Raw genomic sequence first — 5954 nt, 5'->3', positions numbered from 1 at the left:
CAGGATGTCCATGGATAACATTTCTTGTGTTGTAAGCTCCTTATACGTTAGTATTCATGAAACTGTGATACTTGGAATGGAGACCAACATACAACATCCAATATTCTAGTACCACAGGGAAAACACCACAGGTGAGCATATTTTTATTAAAAACTCCAGAGCGGGAGAGAGGTGGCGAGAAACTCGTCATAAGTAAACATACAGTATTGGCTTGGCAGATGTGGGTGTTTCTTGCCCATTGTCTTGAATAAGCCATAACACCTTACCAGTAAATTGTCACGACAAAGTTGGGGACACCTGCAAGATAACCAAGAATGTAATAAAAGGTTATTCTTTATCTTCCCAACCACAAAGTGATACAAGAGTGTGATAAATAATAAGAAATGAGTAATTCTGAATATTTTATTTAGCCTTCTAACCCACCATGTCTGAATATGTAGCAACTAAATGAATTTGATGGCTTTATATTTCTTTTTAAGTATGAATGTATTAATTTAGAAGGATCAGTCTGATGAAGTGTGGTATGCAAGGTGTATGAACACATTATTAACTAAGGGAATGATTGGGAAAGAGCAGTGTGCATTTATGAGAGGAAGAGGTATGTGAAATTAATTTAGTCAAAGGTTTAGGATTTTCTTTTTAGGTTTTGTGGACTCTGAGAAAGCGTGATAGGGTCAGTATGCTCTGTGGTATGTTTTGAGGATGTATGAAATAGAGGAGCCAAGATAAAAGAAAAAACAAATGAGTGGGATGTGTAAAATGTGGCCTTGGCTGGCCATCCCCATTATACATACATATACCAAAGGTTTTTTTTCCCTTTACAAAGGAAGTATCTAAAAAACAAAGGCATAAAAACCACTCCCACCCATTCCATCCCCAACATACTCCCCTCCACCCTCATCCCTTATCCCCAATATAAGGTGGAAAATGATTCTTGATATATATATGTAGTGAAATGTGTTGATAAATCTGTTACCCCCTCTTCTCCTGCAGGAGATTCACTACTCTGAAGTAATTGGCAATGGTCACTATTGGCCTGCAGGTCACTTATGAAAGATTGTTACCTGAGAAAGGCAATGTAAGATGAGGTGTTAGGTGTCTTCTATGTAGTGATTGCATCTGTGGTTAGACCTATTCTGTTTTGGTATATTTCAAAGCTGCACGTGGTGGCTTGTATGCAAACAAGCAGAGCTGACTATATATGTCAGTCAGGACACTGAGGAACACACCAAGGAACATGCCCAGGTCTGCAAACAAGCTAGTGTGGATCTTGCTTGTGGATGGGATGTCTCTTCAGGGTTGATGGCTGGAGGAGTTTAGGGGTCAGCCTTGGAGTGCTTGTCTTGTGATATATTCAAGTGCATGTATTTTTTCATGGATGTGTTGCATGGAGCTGATGGTAGATTGTTGTAAATGTTTAAGAAGTATGTTGTGTTTTTTTTAAGTTGGAGTTTGTGTTATGTAATGGGAAGAATGGGTGATACTGAGAGCTCTTTATACAATTGTATCATTTTCATGGAGAGGATTTTGTTTTCAGTATGTACATGTTCTATTGGGGTGGTTTTGGTGCATCTTTTTACTAATTTTATTTCTTTGGTTTGTACAGTTTGTAGGGTGAATTTTTTTTATTGTTAGGAACTATGCTGTGGAAGCATAGTCAGTCACGGTTCTTAACTATTTGTACACTCCAATTACAGTTTCCTTTTCTTGACTAAAACCTGTGTTTGCTACTGATATTAATATGTTTATTTTGTTGATTTCTTTTGTTAAGGTTTGTGTGGAGATTAAAAATTGGAGAATGAATGTGGTGATGTCTTAGTTGCGTGATGCCATCATGATTGTTCAAAATGTAAATAATGAGGTAAATAAGGGAAAGTGAATAGTGCTAGGTAGAGGTTCAGAGTTGATTGATGTGGGTGGAGGAACTTGGAGGTGAAGCAGTTGTTTTTGGTTGACACTGCATGTGGCTGGTTCTGAAGAGATTGAACCAGTTACCAACTGAATTTGGAAATGTGTGATAAAAAAAAGTAAATATGGGCAAAAGTAAAGAGATCTACAAAGAACGATGATGGTGATATTTTGAATGTTGGGGGGCAAGAGGCTGGAAGAAGTGAAAAAGTTTTAGTATTTGGGGTCACATGTGGCAGTGACTGGAGTAGATGTGTAGGGAAATTATAGAGTAAAGGATGTAATTCAATGACTTAGTGTAACAAAGAGTTCTATTAGAAATTTAGGGATAAATACAAAAAATTTGTATAAAAAAATTATTGTACCCTTGGCACTGAATGTAATGCTACATCCACACAGCCGAGCTGTACCCAGCAGGCTGTGCCCTAACCAGGCAAAGTCTCCAGACTAAGTCTGTGAAGGTGTCGGCATGACTCACTATGGTGGTTAGTTGGCCATAAGCAGGGGTTATGAGCAAATGGTCTAATGCAGTATGATCACCATGGTGTCACGCCTTACATTCCATAAACATTCATGTGCTCTATACAGGTCGATTAATGTTACTGTGTCTTGTGGAGACCAGTATGAACTTGGTGTGGATATCATATCCTACTAACTCAGTACTGAGTGGGTCTGCTCATACCTTACCTTGTGCATTTGGTAGTGACCTCAAGCTTCCATCCACTGCCATCTAATAGCACCAGGAGGCGGTTTGGTGGTTTGCCTGCTAAAGGTATTCATAGACAGGCAAACCCCTTATGCCTGACGGACACTGCTCGACTGTGTGAAGGTGGCTTTAGGAATACAGTTGAAGTTAATAGAGAGAGATTTTGGACTCATTACAGAGACTGAGTATCAGCCCTTCAGGGCTGCACCTCCTGATGGAAGTGAGGGGGTTGATGGGTTTTGAAAATAGCCTCATTGTCTACATTGCAGGACCACCACATGCAGGTACCTGTCATTGGTCGAGAATGTAAGAAAGAGAGGAGTGAATGCTTTTGAAATGGAGTAATATATATACACATACATTTACTAAAAGGCCTTTTCCCCCTTATAAGAATGATCAAGTGAAAGTAGGCACCCATCCCACATCCAACCAAAAACCCAATCATTGTCCCTCACATTTTGGTACAATGTGGGTGAAGTCCCTTTCCATCATCATACTGCTCAGATCAGTCAATGTGACAAGACACAGCACTTCCACAGCAGGGCCCAACAGCTGAGGTAGGTTTACATCTATCTCTTCATTTAAATAATTGTGCCTTGAGTTTCAACGACAATAATAATAAATTATTATTCATCCTCATCATTGCTCCTAGTTTCACTCAAACACCCACAACCCCACGTCACCTGGCAATTCTCCTTGGCCATCCCACAGATCTCTCAAGGAAGAGCCACTGGGCTCTTGTCAGTGCTGTACTGATGTGGGACAGGTTGTGTCACCAGCTGAAAGTGGTAGGAAGAGGGGAGCAGTTGCCAGTTGTCAGCACATTATGTATGAAAAGGTGTATGAAATCCAGTTTGCATTGATAGATAGAAAATCTTGGGTGCAGTCTGGAGACCAGGTGTTGGCCCCATAGGATTGCACTTTCTGATGGAGGTGAGAGAGAGAACAGGTTTTAAAAATGCATATATCAATCACTGAAGCAGATGAGAATGTCCTTTTTGGCTGAATCATCATTTCATCCATGCACAATCTCTCCATTCAGTCCTATCTTTTACACTCTCTCTTCCCTGCTGAGTTTCTGGTCCTGTGGAGGTGGGTACATAGTGTCTACCTGCTAATAATTTTCATTGAGATTGATGGATGATAACTTGGTTTATTAATAGGGTGGTCAATGAATGGAATAGACTTCGGAGCTATATAGTGAGTGATGAAACTATTGGTTGTTTTAAGAAATGGTTAGGCAACTTTATGGATGGGGATGACAGGTGGTAATGGACATGGAACTGCCTAGTGTAGGCCTTATGGTCTCTTGCAGTTCCCACATGCATCCAAAACCCTCTTCACCCTATCCATCCACCTCATTCTTGGTCTGCCTCTCAAGCTCACTCCATCTACTTCCGTTTACCAATCTTTTTTTGACAGTCTTTGCTCATTCATTCTTTCTATATGCCCGAAGTACCATAGCACTTTGATCTATCCCACCTGACAACTCACTTTCCACCCATTTCTCTGTATCTCCTCTACACTTCTCACTCCATTCATTCTTGTAACATTATATTTCTCAAAAACTTTCGGACTCTTCCTTTCTGCCTCCCATATATTCCAAATCTCCTTTCTTTATACTGTACTTCTGTGAGTACAATCATTTCATACAACCTTCTCATTTCATTCATCCCTTGATACCTGTTTCTTGTAACACTTTTCACATCACCCAGACATTTACTCGTGTCTTTTACTTTATTTCACTTCTACATCCACCCTTCTGTTCTCTGTGACATGCAACCCAAGTGATACAGCTGGACTGTTTGGTGTCTCCCATGCCCAAAATGAAAATACAGTAAGACCTCCCTTGAAAGGGGGAAAAAGCCTTGGTATATGTATGTATGTATTATTATTTACTATTTACCTGTTTGTTTATTATTCAACTATACCTATGCATTTATTTATGTATTTTATTTGTTATTTACATTATTATAGTTTTTATTTAATATTTTTTTTTATGATTTTTTTTGGCATCCGACCTAGATATGGACCAAAAGGTCTCCTGTCGGCATGCTCCGCCTTTGTAATTAGCTGTGTTTGCAGTGTTTTCGATGTTTTGGAGTGGTTTTTGGGTGGCATAGTGATTGCACGCACTAAACAACAGCACAGAAAACACAGCAAACACACCGCAAACACAGCTAATTAATGTCCGTTAATGAGAGGTCACACTGTACAGTCAGTCAGTCCATTGTCCCAGATCTCTCTTGCAGAAGACCCACACGTCCCAAATAACCCATAATGGCCACTGGGTGTGCCAAGTCACTCGGATAAGAAATATTGTGTCGTTTTCTGGGGATCATTAATGTAGGTCATTGTAAGACGAGGTGCTCTGTGTCTTCTGTATTGTGGTTGCATCTAGGGCAGTTTGAATCTGTGGCCAGGCCTATTTGAGGTGGTATTGTTTTAATGATGGATGATTTCCTGAATGTAAGCATGCCAGTATGGTTCTTACTTCTCTTGACAGATATTTTTCTGTGCAGCTGATATCTGATGGGTGTTTGTGGAGTACTGAATTTGGTTATCTGTCTTGAATAGCTGTTTTGGTGATGGTGTTTTAACCTAAATTACACAAACTGCATTAATAGGGGTTGGAAGGGGATCTGATTTTGAGTTTTTGATGGTTTTTACAGCTCTCCACATATTGCCATTATCATGTTTTTTCATCTATTTTGTTGATCAGTTTTCCCAGTTTTGTTTCTGTTTATTTATTAGATTTGTAATATTTCTATTAAATTCATTTCTATTGAATTTATTTCATTTATTTTTTTCTCCTCTCTCTCTCTCTCTCTCCTCAACCTTTCAATTCATGGGCAGCTGATTGTGAACTGGACACTGCAGCACCAAAGCAGCAATGTGACATCATCAACAAGCATTTCTCCAAAACAAGCTTCAAGCCCACCACACCAGAAAAACATCCACTTCAAATACCTTGTCCAAACAGCCATAAGAATCTTCACTGATATTTTCAAGTACTCCTGATTACACAATAAAACCCTAAACATCTGGAAAAGAGCTCACATAATCTCAATCTTTAAACCAAACAAATCCCCTGAAAATCCTGAAAATCCTGCATCATGCCAATGTCACAACTATCTACAAGATCCAAATTAAAGGAAAGGCTGCTGGCAGCTAGAATCAAGTAAGAAATACCTCCAACCAATATGGATTCAAGGAAGGCCACTCTACCAACAGCTCACAAACATTATACAAGTGCTGAAAGGATTCAGTAAAAAAAAAATCCCCATCAGAAAGAACAATTATGGTTGCCATAGATATAAATGAGGTTCCCAAATACACA

The sequence above is a fragment of the Oratosquilla oratoria genome, chromosome 15 (genome assembly GCF_046742065.1).
Source record: "Oratosquilla oratoria isolate Oo_2021 chromosome 15, ASM4674206v1, whole genome shotgun sequence".
Taxonomy (NCBI): Eukaryota; Metazoa; Arthropoda; class Malacostraca; order Stomatopoda; family Squillidae; genus Oratosquilla; species Oratosquilla oratoria.
The sequence above is the reverse complement of the archived record's forward strand: the minus strand, read 5'-3'. Positions refer to the sequence as shown.